Below are 27,424 nucleotides of genomic sequence, written 5' to 3'. Positions count from 1 at the left end.
AGATACCTTACATATGTTGTTTTATTGACTGATTGTTTCCCGGTGGGCATGTCATATTGGTTTGCAATTTTAGTTTCTTCGTCGAGAAGTTGGATTCCGGCGAGAGCAAACGTCCAGGGGTAAAGAAGGGAAAGGAAAGAGAAAGTGAACGAAAATCTGTAATAAATAATACGAAACAAAGTGTAAATTTACATATAAACACACAACAAAAGAGTAATACTTTTTCTCTCATGAGGGAGTTGTAATCGTGGTCCACTAAGTGGCCCTCTTTAGAGGAAAAATTAACCAAATAGGACAAAAATACATGACATTCAATTATACACCCTTTTTTTTAGTTTTATATCTAACTAGGGGTCAGGTCTCTATGTCTCTCTTTTTTCTCTTTCATTTTCTGTCTCTGGGAGAGAACCTCCTATAAGGTGGAAATTTGAATGTAATTTTCTAATATAGGAAAATCTGTTAGGGATGCTATCTACCATTATAATGGGCATTGTGAATGGAGTAAAGGGAAAATCATAACTTTAAACGTTTGTTTAAGTAAGCAACATGTTAAACAATAGAACTAATTTAGTATTCTACAGGATACCATAAATTCGCAGAGAGTCCTTCTGATAGAGGTTGAAATATCTTCATCCTAAAGCAATATCAGAGATCTTTAAGTGGTAGTGGTATTTGCCACTATATACTGTAATTCAGTCGTAGCTTAAAGGGACAGTCTACACCATAATTATTATTGTTTTAAAAGATAGTTAATCCCTTTATTACCCATTCCCCAGTTTTGCATAACCAACACAATTATATAAATATATATATTTTTACCTCTGTGATTACCTTGCATCTAAGCCTCTGCAGACTGCCCCTTCTTTCAGTGCTTTTGACAGACATGCAGTTTAGCCAATCAGTGCAGACTCCTAAATAACCCCACGGGAGTGAGAACAATGTTATCTATATGACACACATGAACTAGTACTGTCTAACTGTGAAAAACTTTCAAAATGTGCTGAGCTAAGAGGCGCTTTTCAATGGTTTAGAAATCAGTTTGAGCCTACCTAGGTTTAGCTTTTCAAAAATACCACCAAGGGAACAAAGCAAATGTAATCATAAAATTCAATGGAATTGGAAAGTTGTTTAAAATTGCATGCCCTATCTGAATCATCAAAGTTTAATTTTGACTAGAGTGTCCCTTTAAATTCTTGGGTTGTACATCGTGTAGTTTTGGAACTAGAAGGATGATCCCCTTTTATTTTTCTCATTTTTTTTTTGGTACTGAAGACCAGTTGGATTTTTGTGACTTGATAGTAGGTTCTTGTGAAGGTGGTGGTTCTTGCTGAGGGGCTGTGGTTGGCAAATCGGGAGTATCTAATCCTAAAGCAAGGCATAAGTCCTGTACTTCACTAATCTCCTTAATGGCATGAGATTTACCATCTTTACTGATATAGAGAGCAAATGGGAATCCCCAACGATAAGGGATTTGGTGTCATTGGGTGAAGTGTGCTTCGTCTCTGTAGCGTGTGGAGGCTTAAGTCTTGAAAAAACTGGATCACACATCCCTGAAATTTAAATGTAGGATGTTTCATTACTGCTTTTATTATCTTTTCTTTGTCCTGAAATCGAAGAAGTTTTGTAATGACATCTCTTGGTGGTCCATCTGATTTTGACTTGGCTCTTAGAGCTCTATGAGCTCTCTCAATGTAGTATTCTTCATCTGTGGAGTCGCCAGTTATAGCAGCAAACAGTTGTTGCTGGTAGTTGGTTAGGTCAGTTGGTAGTACAGACTCTGGGATGCCTTTAAATTGTATGTTGCACCTCCTACTCCTGTTTTCCAGGTCTTCCATTTTATCTAGAATATCCGTTATTGTTTGTTGTTGATGGTAGACTTGATGTGTTAGCATCTCTTTATCTTCCACAAGGGAGTATTTTTGTTCTTCTAGTATCTCTACCCTAGTGCCTAGGTCTGTCAAATCATGTTTTATTTCTGTTATGCTGGCCGTGGCAGACTGGTGCATGGTGTCAATTTTGTCCCACAGTTTGTTAAAGCTTGTAGTGATGTCTTGTTTTGACACTAATGAGTGAAGATCAGCTCTGGTTAGTGGAGTTGCATCAGTAATAATTTCTGGTGGGCAGGAGTCATTTTCTAAATTATCTTCTTCGTCTCCACCTAAGATTTCTGTAGTTTTTGGTGGGTTTGAAGTATGCATTTACTGATAAGGGTTTTACAGTTTTGTTAGGCCTGGAGGATTTTTTAACTGACATATTGAAGATAGGGTTTGGTCTTCCTTTTTTAAGTTATTTATTGGGATGGTTGAGTTGCCACAAGATGGTGGCGTTGTTCCACTTAAACTGATGATGGCTGTAATTGTTTAGTAGAAGCTTCTAGTTGAAACGTGAAAAGTTAGAGGAGTCTCTTGGTATATAGAATAAAATATTATTTTCCTCTAGCATAAATCTTGTTATAGAAGTGATTTAGCTGTAGTTTAGTGTTACATTGTGTTCCATGTTCTCATGTGTATTGTTGTTGTTGCAGCCTATAACAAGTCTGTCTCTAATAAGTGATTCTAGGAAAACACCAAAATTACAAGACCTGCTTTTTAATCTGAGGTCAGTGACAAACTCTTCTACTGTCTCATGTGGTTGCTGTACCCTTGAGTTAAAAACAAAACGTTCATAAGTTTAATTTTTCTTTGGAGTGCAGTATGTTGTAAATTTTTCCATAACAAGCTCATAATTATCACTATCAGTTTCTGATAATTGAAAATTGTTATAACTGTATAGAGCTTCTGGTCCAGCAACAGTTAAAAGCAAAGCTACTTTCTGATCATCTGGGAGTGAAGAGGTGTTTGTGGCTTTCATAAACAGTGTAAACCTTTGTTTAAATGTTCCCCACTCTTCTTCCAAATTCTCCACAAACCTGAGCTCTGGTGGTGGTTTGAGGTTGGCAACACTGTGAATTTTTTTTTGCTCTTGTGCTGGATGATGTTGCCTTGTAACTGCTCCATGCTGTGTATCCATGTTTGTAGTGTTCATTGTGTAAGACTGAGACTAATACATTTCAAGACTAGGTTTAAAAAAATTACTCAAGGTATCTGCTGTGCTGCTTTCAAAAAATAGGAAACATCTATTATACAAAACATAGCAGGAACAGAGGAACCTAAAAGCAGCAACGCTGGAGTAAGATATCAGTGGTATAGCAAATAATGTAGGCAGGGAAGTAGAGAGTACATTGTTAAACAGTCAAGATCAGAACAGCTAAGACAGATACAATATAAATCCAAATTGTCAGAGTAATGTCTCAAAATAATTTGCCAAGCCAAGAGTCAAAAGTATAAAATACAAATTATCAGGGAAGGGGAATGTCTCAAGAAAAACCTAGCTAAACCAAGAGTATGAATTCAAATCCAAATTATCAAGTAAGGGGAATATCTCAAGGATAACCTAATGAAACATACAAATCAAAAGTATAAAAGTTTCATAAAATTCTACACAGGACAGCAGAGCATTTAAAATAGTGAGGCAGAGCACACGCCACTGATTGTGTATGTAACAGGCTCTTTTACAAATTCAAACTTTGGCTACTGCAAATTCAAACAAAAAAATGATAAGGCAAGAAAAGAAAGCCAAATATCACCATAGCTGTGTAAAATGTTTGCATGGTCAGTGGTTATTTATTAAAAAGGGGACTGTGGGACATTATACACTAATTTTTTCTTTGCATAAATGTCTTGTATTTTTAAATAACATTGCTCTGATTTTCAGACTCTTAACCAAGCCCCAAAGTTTTAGGAGAATACCGACGTATGCCTACTCCAGCTTGCTTCTGTTTGTGTAAAGGGTCTTTTCATATGCAAAGGAAGGGGGGGGGGTCTGATATTTACCACTTGCAGTGGGTGTTTCAGTAACCTTTTAACCAGAGCTAAACTGGAAGCTTCTAAGTAAGTTTTTAAACTGTTTTATACTGGATTTTTATATCAGTATCTGTGCATATTATTCTTTATAGTAGTGTCTATTACATGCAGTTATATGAAAATTGGTGTATGCCGTCCCTTTAAGAAAGATGAAACAGATGAGTTGCAACTTGAAGAAATTTGAATGACAGAAGATCAACATGCAAAGACACAAACGTTATTTATATCTAGAGACAGTTTATTTGTGGCAAAACATTCCCTTATATGCCTGTGGGCCATATTCAATATCTGTCTTCTCAAATATTTTTGTAGAGTCAAAACAAACTATTAAAAACAAACTGATTAGATGCTTAAAAAGAAAACCTGACAAAGAGGTTGAAGAATACGTAAAGAGGTTATTGTGACTGATGTAAACTAAGTTAAGTTTATAAGTCAAATATATAAATGTTCATATAGTAGGGTACAAAACTTGAAGTCCACTACAACAATTATGCTTTTACAGTTATGGTCATTAGTATTTGGACAGGTACACCATTTTCATAGTGTTGGCTCTTTTTGCCAACACAATGGATTTTAAATTAAGCAGTTAAGATGCGATTGAATAGCAGACTTTCAGCTTTATTTCAAGAGGTTTAAAAAAAATATTGTATGAACCATAAGAATTACAGCAATTTTCATATGTATAGTCCCCCCATTTTTGGGAGCTCACCAAGTTCTGGGTTTTCTCCCTAGTGATGAATTGAGAAGCCTTTAATGCAGATGTCTTAAGTTGCTGCTTGTTTGTGGGTCTGTCTGCCTCCAGTTTTGTCTTCAGCAAGTGAAATGCATGTTCAATTGGGTTAAGGTCAAGTTCTTTGGTTGCAATCACTGTATGTTTTGGATTATTGTCCATCTGAGACGTGTCCTATCACTATTGCAACATTTGTTTAAATCTGAGGAGATTGTGTAGCCCTATGCACTTGACTTCATCCTGCTGCTTTTGTCAGTAGTCACAATGTCAATAAACAAGTTACCCAGTAGTTCCAGTGGCAGCCATACATGCCCATGCCATAACAATACCTCCAACCTGTTTCACAGATGATGTTTCATACTTTCGGATCATGAGCTGTTCCCTTCTCCATACATTTCCCATCAATCTGTTACAGGATGAATCGGCAGTTAACAAAGGCTGCCAGGGGCATTCGACTATTTTCTAAACCAGATTTCTTCTCGTGGATGCGCAACACAAAAAGACCTGTGCAAATCCAGATCTTAGCGCTTTGCACTTTCACAAGAAGAAATCAGACTCTGAGAATTCTGCTGGTAAGCACCATAGTTATTTTATCCTAAAAAAAATGTCAATATTAAGTATCACCACCATTTGCCGTAAAGGACCATTAAATTAAATAGAATTGCATAATCGAATAATACGTTAAAAAATATATTGAAAATGGGGGGGGTGGAGCTAACCGTCATAGAGGAAAGTTGTACTCTGATAGAGCTCCAACACAAAATTTGATAAAAACCTTCTTAAATATTAAATTAACCACTGTGAACAGGGGTAAACAGTAGTATATCCAGGCAGGACACGGAATCAGACAACTTAAGACCGGAATTTGACTTCCAGAGCCGAAACGAAGTCGTCCGGTTCAGACACTTCCAGAGCTCAATCAGGAAAGACCGCGGCTGCGGCCTATATCGGAACTGGAGGTAGGAGTTAAACAGTATATAAATACCTCAATAACTCTGTGAAAATAGCAGAGCACACTCCGGACAATAGCACACACAAAACAAAGGTTTATTCCTCTATTAAAAGTGGAAATAGCCGGAACACACAGAGGAGACTGAACCTGAAGGGTAAGAGAGGCGGGAAAATCGCCATTTTTAAATACAAATTTACTAAAATACTCCAGCAGAGACCCAGCAATTCCTATTCCTGATATCTGGCTCCTTAGAGCAGTAACAGCAGTCCAGCTACAATTATCTCAAGGTTAGCACACAAGCATACTAGAACAGAACTGTAGCCCCATGAAAATTGTCTCATCAAGGAACACAACATTATTCTCATAACCCAACTTGAGAGCTGCTGAGGCCATATGTGGGAAGTTAAGTGAGAAAAAGCTGATTAGGGACAATTAACTCTTGAGACTTTGACTTACTACCTAAGATACTCAGAGAATACACCTATCTGATTTCATAAACATAACTTTAACCATTATAAGGTTCTCTACTATGCCTTAAGCAGTGATACAGAGGAACTGCAGTGATAATATGTAAAGACTGATCAAAAGGTATACTTTCCACTTTGCACCTACATGAAGTAATTTAATAATCCTGAGGACCCTGTCAGGCATCATAAGCAAATCCACCGCTCCAGCATTATTATTATACCTGGGAACACTATTCCTGTAAACATGAAAAATAAATCTCAGACAGTCAAGGACTTTCACTTGCAAATATATTCTGATCTCTCGCCTACTATCTTGTCTGAGGCGAAGAGAGCTGAAACCAGTTTTAAACGTCCTTACAAATATGCAGATTAAATACTGATGGAACTTTCCTTTCAAACTTGTGTTTTCCTAACATAATACAAATTACTCCTGCTCCACCCTAGAGGAAGGCAACTATATCCTACAAAAATTGAGGCCACTACCAGTGCAATCGGCTCCAGCCCCACAACCAAAGCTGCAAAGGAAATCACGCCAGCGTGACTGGACTCAAGTTGGAAGACAGAAGAAACAAAAAAGAGACATAAGAGAGGCTAGAACCATGGATTGGGCAGACCAGGAACAGGAGGATCAGTCACAGGTTACCTGAACTTAGCCCAAAAAGAGCTTTTGAATTAATCTGAACTTCCTTTAGTTTATTGTTACTCATTGTTAACAATAAGTGTTATGAGATAAGGCTTGTTTTGTCTCATATTCATATGCCTTACTAACATTCCTTTTCCACCACATGATCCACTTGAAATGTTTAGAAGGGTCCTCCACTAATTTCCCTATTCCCCCGTTCCTTCCCCACTGACCTTACCCCATCCCTATTCCATCCCTATACCTTAGATTATTAAGTTAACAGTAAATGTTATATTACTGCAGTTTGATTACTCAATTATTGATGTATTCATTTTTTACAATTATTCTGTTGATGGTTATACTCAAGCAGAGGTAACTCGTTATCTCATTTCTAGCTCACAATAGGAAACTCATAATTACAATATATGGTACTTCACTATCAATTACTTACGGAAACTTGGGGAAAACCTTAAACTCGACATATATACCACACACCAGGTAAGCATATCAGCCATGCACGCTTCCTAGGCACAGCAGTTGAACCCAGGCTAAATCCCATGCACACCGACTCAAAGCCCTTCGGGCATAAAAGTACACCACTAGCTATACAATTCCCACACATCCCATAGCATCTATTAAAATAATTTCCCATAATGTACGAGGCTTACATTCTAACATTAAACGCAAAAAGGCGCTCTCAGAGTACAAATCTCTACATGCACAAATTATAATGTTACAAGAGACACATTTCACTAAAAATAGCACCCCTAAATACTGGGATAAATCCTATCCACAGCAATACCATACTGTTAGTTCTAAAAAACATAAAGGCGTCTCTATTCTTTTAAATGCGTCCCTAAACTTTAAGGAGGAAGAAGTAATCACAGACAGTGATGGAAGGTATCTGATAGTTAGAGGACTTATTCACAACACCCCCGTAATTCTTGGAAATATCTATGCACCAAATGAGAGACAATCTTCCTTCATATCTAAAGTAAGCAAGCAATTAACTTTTTGGAAAAAATATAAAATGATCATAGGGGGAGATTGACAGAACTAAAATTGTAACACAAACCGCACGGAAAACTGAACCTTCTTAGAAAATTCTAGGGGTCTTCCTCCTAGATCATAACCTCATAGATGCATGGAGGACTATAAACAAAAATGAGATGGACTATACATTCTATTCCCCAGTTCATGGAACATACTCCAGAATAGATTACATTCTGCTTAGTCAAATTCTAGTCCCACTCCTAACCAACGCTAGTATACACACCTGTACGTGGTCGGACCATGCACTAGTAACAGCAACCATTAATGGAGTAATCATCCATAACAGAACACGAAATTGGGTCCTTAACCCTAGGCTATTGGGAGACCAATTAGTTGTTCAAAAAATACACACAAATATAGCCCACTTTATAGACGACAACAAGGGAACCACTGATAACCCACTGTATCTGTGGGGTGCTCTTAAAGCGACAATTCGAGGGAACCTAATAGAAGAAGCGTCCAAACAGAATAAGACACATAGAACACGATTAGAGACACTAAAAAAAGATATTGAAGAATTGAGGCGAAGTGAAATTAATCGCCCAAGCAGAAAAATAGCACAAATATTAAAACAAAAAAGTAAAGAACTAGACAGTTTATTAACAGACGATGCCACTAGAGCTATCAAATTGCTAGCCACTCACTACTTTGTGCACGCAAATAAGCCTGATAGAATGTTGGTAAATAAACTAAAGGAAATCACAAGGGCAACAACTGTCCCCCAATTACAAATTAAAAGAGGTAGAACAACTAATAACCCAATGGAAATAGCAAATCTGTTTTCAGATTTTTATCATGACCTCTATAATCTTCCTACCCATTCTAAAAAGAAAAACAAGGAAGATTAATTAAATAAATTTCTAGATGATAGTAAGCTTCCTAAACTAGCCTCCGAAGATATAAGTACCTTAAATTCACCAATCACTTTGGCAGGGGTGTTGATGGCCATTAAAGACCTAAAACCCAATAAATCGCTAGGCCCAGACGGATAGACAGGAGCATTTTACAAAACCTTCAGAGATTTAGTGGCTCCACAATTAGTAATAATCTTTAACTCCATTATGAAAGGAAAGGCAATCCCTGACGAAATGCTACTAGCAAGAATTTCAGTAATACCCAAACCAGACAAAAACAAACAACACTGTAAGAATTATAGGCCCATCTCTCTAATTAATCAGGATATTAAATTATTTACAAAGATACTAGCTAATAGATTAAATGGTCCCCTCACTGCACTAGTTCACTCGGATCAAGTAGGATTCATCCGGGCAAGGGAAGCACCAGATAATATTAGAAAAGTTATTGATCTGATGAATTTTGCATCTTTGGAGAGAATGCCTTCTCTGTTCCTGTCATTGGATGCAGAGAAGGCGTTCGATAGAGTAGATTGGAGTTATATGTTGGCCATGTTGAAAGGCATAGGAATGAAGGGAGAGTTCCTCAATGCTATTGAGTCCCTATACTCTACACCAGCAGCATATATAAGACTGGCAGGTTATCAATCCAGAAACATTGACATTTGAAATGGTACAAGGCAAGGATGTCCCTTATCGCCACTTTTATTTGCCTTCTGCATAGAACCACTGGCTATTAAAATTAGGGATTGCCCAGATGTTGCAGGTATACCTGTAGCTCAGAAACAATACAAGATGGCATTGTTTGCGGACGATGTCATCCTAACTCTAACAAAACCTTTATTGTCCTTACCTCCTCTTTACTCCATACTACAAAAAAATTGCACATTATCGGGCTATAAAATTAATGAAGATAAGTGTGAAGCATTGGGTCTCAATATCCCATCAACAACAAGGAAAATTCTAGAATTGAACTTTTCATTTAAATGGGCAAAAAAGTTGATTAAATATTTGGGAATTTATCTTACCACTGATGTACATGCCTTCTACCAATACAATTACAAACCCATGCTAACGCACTTAAGACATCTCATGACTAAATGGTCAAAATATAAGATATCACTTTGGGGAGAATAGTAACAACAAAAATGACAATTCTACCTAAGCTCCTTTACCTGTTCAGGTCATTACCTATTTCTGTACCTCTTATAGAGATTGATAGCCTACAGAAAGACATTCTTATATTTATATGGAATAACAAAAGGGCCAGAATAAATAAACACATAATGACAAGACACAGAACTGGAGGAGGGCTAGGCATTCCGCACTTGACTTCCTATTACAACACTGCTAGAATGGCACAAACTGCTCTATGGCATCAAATAACTAGTGACAAACAATGGGTACATCTAGAAGTGGCTATCATTGATGTGGATGATATAGCCAAATTATTGTGGACGCCTAAAATACACAGGCCTCAAATAGGGAAAAATGTCATAGTTATCTCTCACACACTATTCATATGGGATAAAATGACACTGAAATATCCACTACTCAACAACAGATCGACAGCTGCACCATTACTAAATATTAATACTTCAATAGATAAGATGGTACAAAGCAAATGGATAAATAGAGGTCTATATAGAATAGCGTATATCTTTATTAATGGAAAATTTCTTACCAATCAACAATACAGGGAGTTAAATCCAACAGATGATCACACATGGTTCCACTATTTTCAATTAAGAGCTACTGTAATGGAGGCTCTGGGTAATTCCCCTCCACACAATCGCACTTTGTTTGAAATGATGTGTTTAACAAAAACAAGAATGAAGGGAGCCATTGCTAAATTATACCTTACATTTAACATAACTAAACCCGACACTAAAACCTCTCTTATGGCTAAGTGGGAAAACGATCTAGGACAAGAATGGTCGATTCAACAATGGACTAAAACACTTAGACAGGGTAACTTTTTTTCCGTTAACGCATCTTTACAAGAAAATTTCATAAAATCATCATTTAGATGGTATCTTTACCCCTCTAGGATTCACAAGATGGGGGAGGGAATACTAGCTACTAGAGGATGTGGAGAGGAAGGCAGCTATATTCATATGTGGTGGTACTGTACCAAAATCCAACCATTCTGGAAGGATGCAGCTACCCTGTTGAGTGCAGTTTTCGAGAAAGAGGTTGAGCTTCACCCCGAACATGGGCTATTGCATTTCCCAATGGAAGGGTTTACATTATGACAAAACAAACTCATAGCGATAATAAATACCGCAGTAAGGTTAATTATAGCTAAGTTTTGGAAAACAGAGCCACCGGGTTTCTACCTGGTAGAACAAAAAATAGAACATATGTATAAAATGTCTAAGGCAGCTGCAGATTTGCTCTCTAATATAGATACTTTTATAGCAATTTGGGAACCCTGGATTATGTACTGGGAAGCCAGACAGAGATATCCACATGGAACATGACAAGAAAATTCTGTTATAATACTGTGTTGCTGGTATATTCCAAACCTTTAACATATGATAATGCTAGAAATAGAAGGCCCCATTACCACAGGGGAATATGTTGATAATTGATATGATGATTTTATCCTTCCTAGAGTTTCCTCAACTGAATGCTTTGAGAGCTTTAGATTGTTAGCTGAAATAATTTTCTTCTGTACGAGTCACTAAATTTTATGTAAAGATATGTTCATATGCAATATATTCAATTGTAATTTCTAACATATGCTAATAAAAGCAATTTCAACAAAAAATATATTGAAAATGAGTAGTAGATTTTTTTCTGGCAAATTTCTAAGTTTATTCAATTTTCCCTTCCCTTGTACCATGTGACAGTCATCAGTCAATCCCAAAACACACATACGTATATACTGTGAACTCTTGCACATGCTCACATCTGTTTCCTCAGAAAGTGTGTAAATAAAAATATTGGGCACAATAATATTAGTAGTAAGATAGTAAATTTGATTATTTTTTTATTGCATGCTCTATCCGAATCAGGAAAGCTTAAATTTTTACTTTGTCGCTTTAATGATGGCTTTAACTCTTGTCTGTCACTGATTCTATAACTGTGTGCAGAATTATACAATTAATATTATTACATCACTCCTTTTAGAATATCACATGATCTACATCTGGAAAAAAATACTGGTGAGGTCTTAAAAGCTTGAAAAACAAAACCTTGATATTTTTGGTCCATTAAAAGGTTGGTCCATTAAAAGGTAATCACAATCTACTAAAATAAAGATTCTCCTTGGGACCAATATGGCAATGACCCTGTTTGCTGGCTACTTGACCCTGTTTTATGCGCCCTGAGGGAAAACCAGACCCGCTCAGTAGAGCACAGAGGGCGGGTGTGAAAAACCCTCTTTTTTAATAAAAAATGCCTGGCAATATTAGTTACATAAAGCTAGCACTAAAATAATGTTATATAATTTTGCACTATGTGCAGAATTATATAACATTATTTTCTAGGTTTACTGGCACTTTAAAGTTATGGGGTTTTAGGTTTAGGGGTTAATATAGTTTAATTTAGGTTGTTGCGATGTGGGGCGGTGGTTTAGGGGTTAATAGGTTTAGTTAGTGTTGGCAATGTTTGGGAACAGCGGTTTAGGGGTTAATAGGTTTAGTTAGTGTCGGCAATGTTTGGGACCTGCGGTTTGCGGGTTAATCGGTTTATTTAGTGTTTAGTTAGAGTCAGGGAACAGCGGTTTAGGGGTTAATAGCTTTATTTAGAGCCGGCGATGGAGGGGTGCGGTTTAGGGGTTAATAGGTTTAGGTAGTGTTACGGATGTGGGGGGACGGCGGTTTAGGGGTTAATAGCTTTATTTAGTGTCGGCGATGTGGGTAGCGGTGGTGGTTTTAGATCATTTTGTTTCGGCAATCGCCAGCAAATTAGTTATGTTAAATTAAATGGTTTTTTTGGATTCTTTCGTTTTTTCAGAATAGAATAATGCATATGAAAAAACGATTTAACTTAACATAACTAATTTACCAAAACAATTTTTTTTTAAACTTAACATAACTAATTTGCCGAAACAAAATGATTTAATAAAACGAAACGAAACTAATTATTTAGCATCGCACGTGTCTAATTTGGTATTAATCTCTGGATCCTTAGAGGTTAAAGCACTTAAAGCTTTATATTTTTTTATAGTGTCTTTGATATCTCTTGGTCTTTCTCATAGGGATTAAGTTAAGTTAAGTTAAGGCGAAGAGCACAAACGCAATCACAAGGTCCCTTTTTTTTTTAGCTCAAATCCACATTACAAGTGGTGCTGTGTTTATATTACCACAAATTATTTTGCACAAACTTGTGGTAATCTACGTTCCCCATATTTTCTATGGGGGCATTGAGCCTCAGTGTGTGCTTGTATGATGTTAACAGTAAATGCAAATTGTTTGAATGCAATCACATTTTATGCTTAAACTTTTTACATAAACTCAAAGCTCTCATAAACAGTGTAGGCTAAGAAAAAAGTTGCACTAAGCACCCAAAAAAAAAAGATAAAGTTTTTCCACCTACACTATACACTCCCTACACTATTAACCCCTGAACCCCCATATAGCACACCGCAAATTATCCAACTACACTAGAAACCACTAAATCACCACATAGCCCACAGCAAATTACTCTACTACACTAGTATCCACTAAAATGGCAAATAGCCCACTGCAAATTACCCCTCTACAATAGTAACCCCTGAACTGCCATATAGCCTACAACAAATTACGCCGCTACAGTAGTAACCCCTAAATCTCCAAATAACCCACCACCATAAACTCCCTATACTAGTAACCCCTAAACCGCCAAAACCCCATTAAAAAAAATCCCCTAACCTATTAACATGCTAACCACCACAACCCCATTGCAAAATACCTCCTAACAGCTAACACCCCAAGACCCATAACCTAAGATCCCCTAAGTAACCAAAAATAAAAAAAAACTAGCATTTCAAAAAACAAACCCTAACCAGTAAAAAAAAACACCCCTAAAAAAAAAAAACTAAACTAACACTAAAGCCTAGTGCCCAAGTTGAAGCGATAAGCTCTTTTGCATAAAAAAATCTTTGTAACCTCCCATCACCCCAAAAAAAAACCTTTTCTTAAAAAGGATGCCCTGAATATGACATCAGTGATTAAAGAGATAGAAAGGTTAAAACTAAATATGCATATGTGCATTTCAATTTGAAATCAAAGCATTTTGGCAAAATACTAACATTAGCAAAAAATTCTTATAGTAAAAGTTATTACTGGGGTTTTTGTATGCACATATCCTGTGAGGGCCGTGCACCAGTAATCAAGATGGTGTTTATTGCTTCTGTGAAGAAATCCTTTGTGTCATACAAGCCTGAAAAGGTGTGGTGTTTGAATACTGGTGCATGGCCCTCACAGGATATGTGCGTTTGTCGCAGAAAGACAGTAATAACTTTTACTAGAAGTATTTTTGCTAATCTAAGTATATCTACAAAATGCTTCAATTGTACATTGTAATGCACCCATGCACATTTCATTTTTAACATTTCTATTCCTTTAAGCTTTTTTGCTAAGATAAAAAAACAAACAAAAGAAACCCATAAATAAAAAAAACAAATGGCTGCTAAACCCCAAAATGTGGTACTCACCAAACTTGAGTCTAGGTCTTTCAGAGGGCAGCAACGGGTCCATGGTAGCGCTCCACTGGGGCTGTCTTTTTCCTTTTTTTATTCAATGCTTCTTCTTTTTTTCTGATCTTCTATCCAACAATTTCGTTATGGGGTTACTAGTGTAGGGAGTTTATTGCAATGGGGGTTGTAGCCGTTTAGGAGCATTGCTGCTACATTAAATTCAATGGAGTTATCACAAAAGCAATATCCTGTGGTTAACTTTTTGCACACTGAAATTCAAAATTCAAAAATTTCCAGCCTCCAAATAATCAGTAAAAGACCTTTATTTCTTCAAGCAGGGTCCATCAGAAAAAACAATGTTTCAAACCTACAATAGGTTCTTAGTCATGTCATCTAAATTATGTACTGGTGTGTCTCTTATATACCTATGCATCTCTCATTAATTGACAAGCTAAGTTACACTGCCATCTTGTGGTTATTTTATAATATGCATGTGCACAATTTTCAATTTCTTTTCCTATTGAATTTATACAATTAAAAACAAACCATCTACATAAAAAATCTAAAATAAGATCAGAATCATACACATTGATTATTTGTAGACTGGAAAATGTTGAATTATTTCAGTGTGATTGGATTTTCCGTGCCCCACTTTGGTGAGTGTGCTGTCTTCCCATGTGGATTTTAACGTTTTGCACACATCAGGTTTTGTGCAAAACTATTTTTTTACTTTCATCTTGTAATACCAGCGCTACCTGATGGTGCAAAATGTTAACCTCTAGCATTGTTAACGCTCGAGCTGGAGCAGTAATTACCGCTCCACTTGTATTCTAGCCCTATATTGTTTAATAGTATAACAATAAACAGCCATTTATGATTAGAAATTATACCAAAGAAGTGAAGGTGTACCTTTAATGAACAACTAAAAAGGAATGTCCCTTTATCAGAAAAATCTGTGTCTCAGACTCTGATGAGAGGTGCAACACTTGTGCATCTAGTTTTTCCATCAACCATGGTGGACATGGTGATAATAAAACTCACTTAAGCAGTGATAAGTCATTAACAACTATTTTTAGACTGGAGACATTTTGGGAAGAGCAATTAGCTGCAATTGCAAGTGCTTTTACATATCACACAGTTTGACATTGTCATAATTTTATTTTAAGTGAAATAATTTTTATTGAGTTTTCAGGAAAGAAATTGAGGTGCATAAAGAAGAATACAGAAATCCGGGACTGAAGACACAGTAATGAAAAAAAATCACTCATACAGTCTTGTTATAACCGTTTACTGGGGATTTGTAAACAAAGATATAAATTACGGAAAAAAAGCTCTCAAAATTACAGTATACATGATTACATTACTCATTTAAAGAAAAACTACAACAATCACAAAAGTATACAGAAAGGAAAATACCAAAAACATATTGTTAATTATACAGTGGTTAATCTCTGTCCCAAAGAAAAACTACATTCAAAAAGTGGTCTAACTAAATCTCTATTTAAAGAAATAGTCTAGTCAAATTAAACTTTCGTGAATTAGATAGAGCAAGTCATTTTAAGCAACTTTCTAATTTACTCCTATTATCAATTTTTCTTTATTCTCTTGATATCTTTATTTGAAAAAGCAAGAATGTAGCACTTTCTGATTGGTGTCAAAATGTTGCCACCAATCAGCAAATGCTACCCAGGTGCTGAACCAAAAATGAGCCGGCTCCTATGCTTACATTCAAATAAAGATAGCAAGAAAATTGATAATAGGAGTAAATTAGAAAGTTGCTTAAAATTGCATGCTCTATCTGAACCATGAAAGTATAATTTTGGAGAAGTTGTTTTCTATATTTGCACTTAATATGAGGTATTTTATTCAGAAGGACAATCAAAGGTTCCAGATGGAGGTCTGATCCAAGGAGTTTAATTACACATTGGGAGATCTGTTCCCAGAGCGGCTTAATCAAGGGGAAAAAACACAAATATGCAAGAGTGATTCTATACAACCACAGTGCCTCCAATGTCAGGGTGAAGCTGTAGGGGATATATTATGGAGGGGCACAGGTGTGAGATACCACCAAGATATAATCTTGTACTTGTTTCAACTATAGCCACTGAAATCGGGGATTTAAAACACTTCTCTCAATCAGCTTTCTCCATAAGGAGCTTGTTCCCTTTCCTATGTGGCTATAGTTTTTACACTGTCATAGTTTTAGGTCCATGGATTGTACATCAAAGCTACCCTAGATATCATTAGAGCCCAAATTTGCATCCACTGACGCATCCAATCATAAAGAGATTAAGATTTTACTGTACTTGTCAAGTATTTTGATTACAAAAATGGAGTGAAAGTTAAAATATTAGAAATAAAAATGTTGCCTGGTAAAACATCTGTTGTCTATTACAAAAAAAGTTGTTGGACTGTGCGCAGAAAAGAAAAGCCATAACAATATTTTTACCAAACTGCAGATTAATCTTGGGAATGATCTGATAGGAGTTACGTGTGCAGACCACACAACACTGTTCGAACAGCTACTGATATTATGCTTGTTCTTATATTTCAAATCTTAACCCCTCAGAGCCGTCACTAGCACTCAACTACCTTTTTGGTGATCTGGGGGCTCCCAGCCGCTCCTACCCCGGTGATCAGGCCTGCATAGTGACAGGCATCGCCGGGGCTTCCCGTTACGTGCGGTGACGTCATGCGTAATGACGTGATGACATCACCACGCAACTTTATTTAAAATTGACAATACAAAGTATAGGGAAAGGGGGCATGCTACTTAGAAACCTGATCTGAGCAGCTACAGACCCCAAGACCCACCATTGGAAAGGTAATCGCCTAACCTTTCCAATGGTATGAGTCTTGGGGATCTGGGGGGGGGGAGTCAAAACATTTTTTTTGTTAAAAATAGTAAAAATCAGAAAAATATTAAATCCAGCTTAGCACTCAAAGGTTAAACAAACACAGAGTTGAAACACTAATGGAATGATTTGACTATGTAGAAACAGAGTTTCAGATGATCCTAGGTTATGCTGAAATAAGTGGCTCTGGCTAATACTAATGCTTGCCATTGAATGAGTCCCTAAAATGTTCATGCCTGTAAAATAATATTTTCAGTCGCAGGAGAAATGTCCATTGTTTATGTAGAACAACTTTTTGTCTGAAGTATGGTTGTATTTTGTTCATAGTCAGGCTTCATCTTTCCATGAAGCAGTCAAGAAAGTAGATGGACAGACAGTCACTGTATTTGAAGTGATTTATAGCATTAATGGCTTGAAAACTACATTGATGTCCAAGATTGAGGACCATTTTCTTCCTCTAACTGTTAGGACAATCCTTGGAAAACTGGAAAAAGAGGAAGGACCACCAAAGGAAGAGGTAAAAAAAAAGTTTTATGCCACTGCACTCTCATTTTATGAAACTGTGCTGAATTACTTGAACAAATGAACTGGAAAAAAAATCTTTCAGGACCTTGAATCCAACAGCTGGTTAACGGATACTAAACCCCCATTTTTTCTCTCTCATGAATCAAATAGAGCATACACTTTTAAGCATTTTTTCTAATTTACTCCTATTATCAATTTTTATTTGCTCTCTTGCTATCTTTATTTGAAAAGCAGAAATGTAAAGCTTATGAGACGGTCATTTTTGGTTCAGAACCTGGGTAGCGCTTGCTGATTGGTAACTAAATGTGGCCAACATTAAGCAATTGCTATCCAGGGTTCTGTACCAAAAATGGGCTGGCTACTAAGCTTTACATTCCTGCTTTTCAAATAAAGATGGCAAGAGATTGAAGAAAAAATTATAATATTAGTAAATTAGAAAGTTGCTTAAAATGGCATGCTCTATCTGAATCTTGAAAGAAAGAAAAATGTGGGTTTAGTATCCCTTTAAACAAAACACCTTCATGGGAAGACACTGAGTGAACTTTTTATCTCTTGTCAATAAAACTGTACCCTCTGCTCAGTTGGCTAAAAATAAAATGTATGATGACTATGTCTATAGGAAGCAATTTGTAACTGGGAGGGAAAACATTCTGAATGGGTTGCTAATAAAACATTGCCAGCTCAAAGATGGGTTTAAATGGTTTCTCACTTCAATAACAACCATGTTCCTTCCTTAAATATTTTTAAGTTGGTAGAGTTCCTTTTTTGCCTTCTTGGAGCTGCCACTGAACATGTATTTTCACTTATGAATAGCTTATAGACCAATAATAAAACTCAGCTTGGTGTGGACACTCGGATGGCAACGTTAGTAGATGATGTCAGCTATGATGAAACCTGTCTAGAGTGTTTAGAGATGCTCCAGACAAGGAAAGGCCTCCTTGGGAAAATGAACAGCTCTGAAAAATGCAGCAGCTCCTCTTCTTAATTGCAGAAAGTCAGTAAAGCAGCAAAGGTGTCTGTCCCTTCCAAAATCAAAAAAAGTTACTAGGATCATTACACAAAACTAACAAAGCATCAAATAAAAGGAACTGCAAGTTATTAAAGGGTGATTTAATGCAAGTTTAGGTGAGCAAGAATATGAGCCAAATTTTCAGAATAACCATGGTGCTCAGATTAATTTACTATGAGGCAAGTAAAATGGCAGTGGTATCGTTCTGTGCTATGACACTGTTGTGATGCTATCTGGTCCACCCCCCTGGAGAAGTGATCAGTGTTACTGCAAGTTTAGGTGAGCAAGAGCCAAATTTTTAGAATTACCACAATGCACAGATTCACTTAGAGCTTGATTACGAGTGGAGCAGTAGTTTGCCCTCCTGCTTGTGTGTTAACCCCTCTAGACTTTGTTTTTTTGCACAAGTTGGGTTGTGCATGTATTACAAGTCGAAAGTAATAAGGTTTTGCTTGTGAGCTAACCAGATGCAAGCAAAAATACTAACTTCGGATATTGCGACCGCATTAACGTATTCTTCTGTAGACATAAAGTGGGGAAAATGCAAACACCCTTACTCAAGCTCAAATATTATATATATATATATATATATATATATATATATATATATATAAACTGTATATATGTATATATATATATATATATATATAAAAAGATGGGTTTTTTTTATAAAATATATATCTATACCTATATATATATATAGATCCAGTAGTACCAGCACTCACTATTTAATTGCAGCGTCGGGGTGCTCCCAAATGTTAAATATATATTAAGGGTTCCAGTGAACAGAGGCACTCGCCGGTATGGTGAACAAAGTGTTTTTTTATTCTTATCACATCAGAATAAACGTTTTCGGGCGATGATGCCCGTCATCAGACTCCTGTGAATACAAAACAATGTAAGTTTGTTATTACCTGACCAGGGCCTAAATAGACCACGAGCTGCCCAGGACGCTTCCGGCCCCTCCGCTGCCGCACCGGAAAACCGGAAGTGACGCATGAGCGTCTGACGTCATACGTTGGAAGCCGTAGCGCCCGGACCACTCCTGGCAGGAAACAAAAAAATTGTTACAAAAGTGCATATAACATTGGTTACTCATATTAGCATAGTGTGTATTTATAAATAAGTGACTTAATCCCTTGGGATAATTTTATGTGATTGGGAAATGTGTAAATACTCAATAGTGTAAATTGCAGTGAGGGATAATATAAAAATTAAAGGTTAAAAAGTCTGTAGGGGAGCTATTAAGTGACAGGTATTCTCCTCATATTCAGCCAATATTTCTTATATGTAGGGCTAGGAAACTATATAAGTAAGTAATGCTCTATATAAGGAGCAAATATATGAGTGCCCCATATGTATTGGCTATTTACTAGATAAAGGTGTCATCATGGTACTGGTGGTTATTACTTCACAGTGGTGAAAAGCAATATAATGATAGTAATTATACTGTCTTGATAGTACAAGTTACAGATAGGTACGCCAGTCTAGATGGGTATTTAGACCCCCTGGAGTCATGGTACCCAGTTCAAAAGCGAAATGGACTTTTGAACTGGGCACCATGACTCCAGGGGGTCTAAATACCCATCTAGACTGGCGTAGCTATCTGTAACTTGTACTATCAAGACAGTATAATTACTATCATTATATTGCTTTTCACCACTGTGAAGTAATAACCACCAGTACCATGATGACACCTTTATCTAGTAAATAGCCAATACATATGGGGCACTCATATATTTGCTCCTTATATAGAGCATTACTTACTTATATAGTTTCCTAGCCCTACATATAAGAAATATTGGCTGAATATGAGGAGAATACCTGTCACTTAATAGCTCCCCTACAGACTTTTTAACCTTTAATTTTTATATTATCCCTCACTGCAATTTACACTATTGAGTATTTACACATTTCCCAATCACATAAAATTATCCCAAGGGATTAAGTCACTTATTTATAAATACACACTATGCTAATATGAGTAACCAATGTTATATGCACTTTTGTAACATTTTTTTGTTTCCTGCCAGGAGTGGTCCGGGCGCTACGGCTTCCAACGTATGACGTCAGACGCTCATGCGTCACTTCCGGTTTTCCGGTGCGGCAGCGGAGGGGCCGGAAGCGTCCTGGGCAGCTTGTGGTCTATTTAGGCCCTGGTCAGGTAATAACAAACACACTGTTTTGTATTCACAGGAGTCTGATGACGGGCATCATCGCCCGAAAACGTTTATTCTGATGTGATAAGAATAAAAAAACACTTTGTTCACCATACCGGCGAGTGCCTCTGTTCACTGGAACCCTTAATATATATATATATATATATATATATATATATATATATATTTATAGGTATAGATATTTATATATATATATATATATATATATAAATGTCTTTTAAAAAACACTTATTACCCTATGTGAAGAACATTGGAATGTGAAATAGTTGCAGTAATTACATAGTTAAACTCCTTATTAAATACGAGTTGCTAAGCATGCCCAGAGGTCATGTGTTGAAAATACAACCCCCCAGGCTTAAAAATAAAATAAAAATAGAAATACAGAAAAAATATAAAAAGTTATCAAAAATAATAAAATTAAACCTAAACTAATACCCCTATAAAAATAATAATAAAAAAAAATCTAATACTAAACTACCAATAGCCCTTAAAGGGGCTTTTTGTAGGGCATTGCCCTAAGTTTAACAGATCTTTTACATTAAAAATAATTTTAAAGCAGTCAGCTTTTTCACTACCCTTAAAAGGGCATTCAGCTCTTTTGAAACTTGCCCCAAAAAACCCTAATCTAAAAAAACAAACCCCCCAAAAAAAATGTAAAAAAAAAACCTAACACTAAAGCCCCAAATAGAGAAGCTCTTCTTCCAGACGGGTCCATCATCTTCATCCACAGCGAAGGCGGTGCGGCACTGGAGGTCCTCGGCAGCGGCGGTCCTCGGTGACGGCGATCCTCGGCGACATGGAGGCTCCTCTTCATCCGATGTTCGTGGTATACTGAATATTTAATGCAAAGTACCGCAATCAATTTGGGGTACCTTGCATTCCTATTGGCTGAATTTTTCAAAATAGCCAATAGGATTAGAGCTACTGATATCCTATTGGCTGTTCATATCAGCCAATAAGATTTCAGTAGCTCTCATCCTATTCGCTTATTTTGAAAATTTCAGCATCCAATAGAATATGGGGTACCTTAAGCTCTTTCTTCAGTGTGCGGCAGACGATCGCATGAAGAGGAACCTCCACCCTTTGCCGAGGAGCGCCGCCGCCGAGGTGTGCCACCGCCGCAGATGACTGCCGCTGAGGATCGCCACTTCTGGGAAGACCGCTCCGCACCGCCTTCGCTGTGGATGAAGATGATGGACCCGCATGGAAGAAGACCTTCTCCGCCAGACTTCTGAAACTGTGAGTACCTATTTGGGGCTTTAGTGTTAGGTTGTTTTTTTTTGGGGGGGGGTTTAGTTTTTTTAGATTAGGATTTTTTGGGGGCAAATTTCAAAAGAGCTGAATGCCCTTTTAAGGGCAGTGAAAAAGCTGAATGCCCTTTTAAGGACAATGCCCATACAAATGCTCTTTTCAGGGCAATGGGTAGATTAGGTTTATTAGTGTTAGTTTTTTTTTTATTTTGGGGGGTTTGATGGGGTGGTTTAACTGTTAGGGGAGACTTGGTTTATTTGTAATGTAAAAGAGCTGTTAAACTTAGGGCAATGCCCTACAAAAAAAGCCATTTTAAGGGCTATTGGTAGTTTAGCATTAGATTAGTGGGGGTTTTATTTTGGGGGGGGGTTTATTTTCATAGGGATTAGGTTTAATTTTTTTATTTTGGATAGTGTTGTTTATTATGTTTTGTAATGTTAGTGTTTTTTTATTTTCTGTAATTAGATTAATGTAATGTAATTTTTTTGTATTTTTTATTGTAATTAAGGGGTTAATTTAGGAATTGTTAGGTTAGGGGGTTTACTCATTAAATTAGTTTTTTGCATTGTGGGAGTTGGCGGTGTAGGAGTTAAAAGGTAAATTAGGTTTACTGCGTTGTGGGGGGTTGGTGGATTAGGGCCTAATAGATGTATTAGGTCGTTCGCGATGTTGGGGTTTGTGGATTTAGGGGTTAATCATTTTATTAGGTAGTTGTTGTTTTTTTCTTAATACTTTGTGCAGGCGGTTAGTTTATTTTTTTATTTGGCCAAATGGGACAAGCCCAGGTTCCACATCAAGGTCTCTTCCAAAACCTGGGACCCTAATACAGCCACACAAATGCAGGCTCACACACAGGTGCAAGCTCATATTCAAACAAACTTGGAACTAGTCAGGGTTCACAGACTTTTGTAATCACCCTTAAGCACAAGCAAAACAAGGAATGTTGAACAGTACTCCCAGACTGGACCGGGGACACATCATATGACCCTGAAACACTGCTCAGCTATGGTGCTATAGCACTCTCAAAAAGCTGCACTATTTCTAGAGTCACATGTAGTCTTGGCACACACCATCCTGGGAGCAAGTCCTTAGGGAAAATTACTAAACAGACAGGACGTGGTACCTGGGCTTGTCCTATTTGGCCAAATGCGGTAACTGACTCTTCCAGTTTCTTTGAAATTTAGCTGAAAGCTTATGAGCGAGTGCTAGACCAGGGCCGGCGCTTGTGTAAGGCCGACTATACAGCCGCCTTAGGGTGCCCCCAGCAGGGGGGTGCCGGATCTGCCTGGCTGCTGAGATTGGCAAAGCTAGCTTAATCGTCAGCGGCACTGAAGGCAGACTGCCGCTCGCTTGCTCCTCCTAGACTTTATTCTTGTGTGTATTGTAATGTCTATTTAGTAATTTACCCTAGGGACTTGCTCCCAGGCTGGTCTGGGCCAAGACTGCATGTGACTCTAGAAATAGTGCAGCTTTTTGAGAGTGCTATAGCACCATAGCTCAGCAGTGTTTCAGGGTCATATGATGTGACCCCGGTCCAGTCTGGGATTACTTTTCCACTTTCCTTGTTTTGCTTATATATATATATACACATACATACGCACACAAATATACATATTTAGACATGTATATGTATGTATCTCTATGTTAAAGCACTTTGCAACTTTTTTTCTTTCTAACATCTGACACTTTATATCTTTGAGCCCTTATAACTTTTTAATGCAATTTATTTTATTAATAGTTTAAAATTTAAATAGGGTGCCACTTGTAATATGAAGTTTAGCGTAAAATCAGCGATCGCGTGTATGCTTCTCGTGCTAATGATAGCGTGCCACTTGTAATCTAGCCCTAAGTCTTTTTTTTCTGATTATTTTTCCATTGCATCTTTTGGGTTGAACAGCCAATAGAATTTCAGAAGCTCTAATCCTATTGGCTGTTTTTAACAGCCAATAGGATTTCAGTAGCTCTCATCTTATTGGCTGATTTGAATTTCCAAAATAAAATCACCCAATAGGAATGCAAGGGACGCCTTTTGAATCGTGTACCTTGCATTGAAGATTTGGTATACGGCGGCAACCGTATGAAGAGGATGCTCCGCGCCGGATGTCTTCAAGATGGACCCTGCTCCGCGCCGCCGGGATGAAGATAGAAGATGCCGCCTGGATGAAGATAGAAGAGGCCACCTGGATGAAGGCTTCTCGCTGCCTGGATGAAGATAGAAGAGGCCGCCTGGATGAAGACTTCTCGCCGCATGGATGAAGATCATTCAAGCGGGACTTCAAAAACTGTAAGTGGATCTTCGGGGGTTAGTGATAGGTTTTTTTAACGTTTTTTGGGGTGTTTTTTTTTTTAGTTTAGGGTTTGGGATTTTCATAAAAGAGCTAAATGCCCTTTTCATGGCAATGCAAAAGAGCTAAATGCCCTTTTAAGGCCAATGCCCATACAAATGCCCTTTTCAGGGCAAAGGTTAGCTTAGGTTTTTTTAGATTGTTTTTTTTTATTTTGTGGGTTTGGGGGGGTGGGGGTTTGTAATGTTAGTGGTTAGTGGGAATGTATTTTTTTTCAGGTAAAAGAGCTGTTTAACTTAGGGCAATGCTCTACAATAGACCCTTTGTCGGATCAGGTCAGACAGACCAGTTGTTAAATAGGCCTTATTGTCTGAGTCTCTTCAAGCAGAGACTTCGTTGGAGGAGATCTAAGATAGGATTAAGGCTCTTAAGTTAGCCAATTCCTTTATTACTGATGCTTTGTTGCAGGTCATTAAGTTGGAAACCAAAATATCTGGTTTTGCGGTTCTTGCGCTCAGATTTTTATGGTTAATATCTTGGTCAGCGGATGTTTCGTCTAAGTCCAAGCTTTTGCCGATCCCTTACAAGGGTAAGACCTTGTTTGGACCTGGTCCGGCAGAAATTATTTCCAATATTTCAGGTGGTAAAGGGTCTTTTTTGCCACAAGATAAGAAAAATAGACCGAAAGGTTTTCAGAGTAATTTTTGTTCCTTTTGTAACTTCAGAGATAAACCTTCCTCTTCCTCTTCCAAGCAGGAACAGTCTAAACCTTCTTGGAAATCCAATCAGTCTTGGAACAAGGGGAAGCATTCTAAGAAACCCACAGCTGATTCCAAATCAGCATGAAGGGGTTGCCCCCGATCGGATCAAGTGGGGGACAGATTTTCTTAGTTCTCTCAAGCTTGGATACGAGATGTCCCAGACCCAAGGCAGATCTGGCGGTTTTGCCAGACGTGCAATCTTTTTGTCAGGCACTGATCAGAATCAGGGCTGTATTTAAGTCAGTTTCTCCTCCTTGGAGCCTTAACTTTGTTCTTAAAGTTTTGCATCAGGCTCCGTTTGAGCCTATGCATTCCATAGACATTAAGTTGCTGTCTTGGAAGGTTTTGTTTCTTGTTGCTATTTCTTCTGCTTGGAGAGTCTCAGAACTCTCAGCTTTGCAATATGATTCTCCTTATCTTATTTTTCATGCTGATAAGGTGGTTCTTCCTAAAAAAAATTCTGATAGAAATATTAATTAGGAAATTGTTTTTTCTTTCTCTATGTCCTAATCTTTCTTCTCATAAGGAATGTTTGTTACACAATCTGGATGTTGTGCATGCTCTGAAGTTTTATCTACAGGCGACTAAGGATTTTCACCAGTCTTCTGCCCTGTTTGTTTGTTTCTCTGGGAAACGTAGAGGTCAGAAAGCTACAGCTACTTCTCTTTCTTTCTGGTTAACCTCAGGCACCTCTACACCTTGTGTTATTTACTTTTCTCCATTTTCCTTTGGTCGAATGACTGGGGATTGTGGGAAGGGAAGTGTTATTTAACAGCTTTGCTGGGGTGCTCTTTGCCTCCTCCTGCTGGCCGGGAGTGGTATTCCCAACAGTAATTGATGATTTTGTGGACTCACCATATTCAGAAATAAATAAATTTATCAGGTAAGCATACATTTTGTTTTTTTAAATGCATTTAAAGGGACAGTCTAGTATAAATCAAACTTTCATGATTTAGAACTACGGCATGTAGTTTTAAACAGCTTTCCAATTTACTTTTATCATCAAATTTGCTTTGTTCTCTTGGTATTCTTAGCTAAACTTAGGTAAACTCATATACTAATTTCTAAGCCCTTGAAGGCTGCCTCTTATCTGAATGCATTTGACAGTTTTTCACAGCTAGTGGAGTTACTTATGAGTGGGCACTAATTGGCTAAAATGCAAGTCTGTCAAATGAACTGAAATAAGGGGGCAGTCTGCAGATGCTTAGATAATCACAGAGGTAAAAAGTATGTTAATATAACCTTGTTGGTTATGCAAAACTGGGGAATGGGTAATAAAGGGTAATATATATCTTTTTAAACAATAAAAATTATGGAGTAGACTGTCCCTTTAACTGTTCAAGATAGTAGCTTGTTCCATTTGCAGTTTGCACTGCAGACTGAAAAGGCCAGAGAAAAGAGTCCCAGCAGTCTGCCATCTTCCATGTCTGTGCACACCTCAACACTGAAGCAACAAACCATGAGGCAAGTAAAATGGCAGCGGTATCATTAGGTACTGGCAGCATTATTAAAAAGTACCCACAAAACAACAGTCTCAACGTTAACAGTGAAGAGGCAACTTCGGGATGCTGGCTTTCTATGTAAAGTTGCAAAGAAAAAGCCATATCTCAGCCATATCTCAGACTGGCCAATAGAAAGAAAAGATGAAGATGGGCAATAGAACACACTGGCCAGAGGAAGATTGGACAAAAAGTGTTATGGACCGATAAATCTAAGTTTCAGGTGTTCGGATCACAAAGAACATTCGTGAAACGCAGACCAAATGAAAAGATGCTGGAGTAGTGCTTGACGCCATCTGTCAAGCATAGTGGAGGCAATGTGATGGTCTGGGGTGCTTTAGTGGTGGTAAAATTGGATATATATACATGATAAAAGGGACCCTGAAGAGGGAAGGCAATCTCTCCATTTTTCAACGCCATGCCATATCCTGTTGACAGCACTTGATTGGAGCCTACAACAGGACACTGACCCAAAGCACAGCTCCAAACTATGCAAGAACTATTTAGGGAAGAAGCAGTCAGCTGGTATTCCGTCTTTAATGGAGTGGCCAGCACAGTCACCAGATCTCAACCCTATTGAGATGTTGTCAGAGCAGCTTGACAGTATGGTACATAAGTGCCCATCAAACCAATTAAACTTTTGGGAAGTGCTTTAGGAAGCATGGAGTGAAATCTCTTCAGATAACTTTAACACATTGAGAACAAGAATGCCAAAAGTCTGCAAGGCTGTAATGGCTGCACATGGAGGATTATTTGACAAAAGGATAGTTTGAAGGATACAAATTATAGTTAAAATTTGTTGGCCTAGATTACGAGTTTTGCGTTAGAAGCTATGCGGTGCTAACGAGCAGTT

The 27,424-nt window shown here is 37.5% G+C and overlaps 1 protein-coding gene across 4 annotated transcripts in view; it reads left to right on the top strand.

The window, feature by feature from the left end:
• LOC128655986 (adhesion G protein-coupled receptor F5-like) overlaps nt 1-27,424 on the top strand; it is a 206,526-nt gene that overhangs the window by 41,487 nt on the left and 137,615 nt on the right. Inside the window, exon 2 of one of the 4 annotated variants that reach the window (XM_053709609.1) lies at nt 17,389-17,578. The exons of the other annotated variants lie outside the window; for them this stretch is intronic. The gene's annotated coding sequence lies outside the window, so the exon portion shown is untranslated. The remainder of the gene's footprint in view (nt 1-17,388; nt 17,579-27,424) is intronic. 4 annotated transcript variants of the gene reach the window in all.

This window comes from Bombina bombina, chromosome 4 (genome assembly GCF_027579735.1).
Source record: "Bombina bombina isolate aBomBom1 chromosome 4, aBomBom1.pri, whole genome shotgun sequence".
In the NCBI taxonomy this organism is placed as follows: domain Eukaryota; kingdom Metazoa; phylum Chordata; class Amphibia; order Anura; family Bombinatoridae; genus Bombina; species Bombina bombina.
This window is presented reverse-complemented; position numbering and strand designations above follow the sequence as displayed.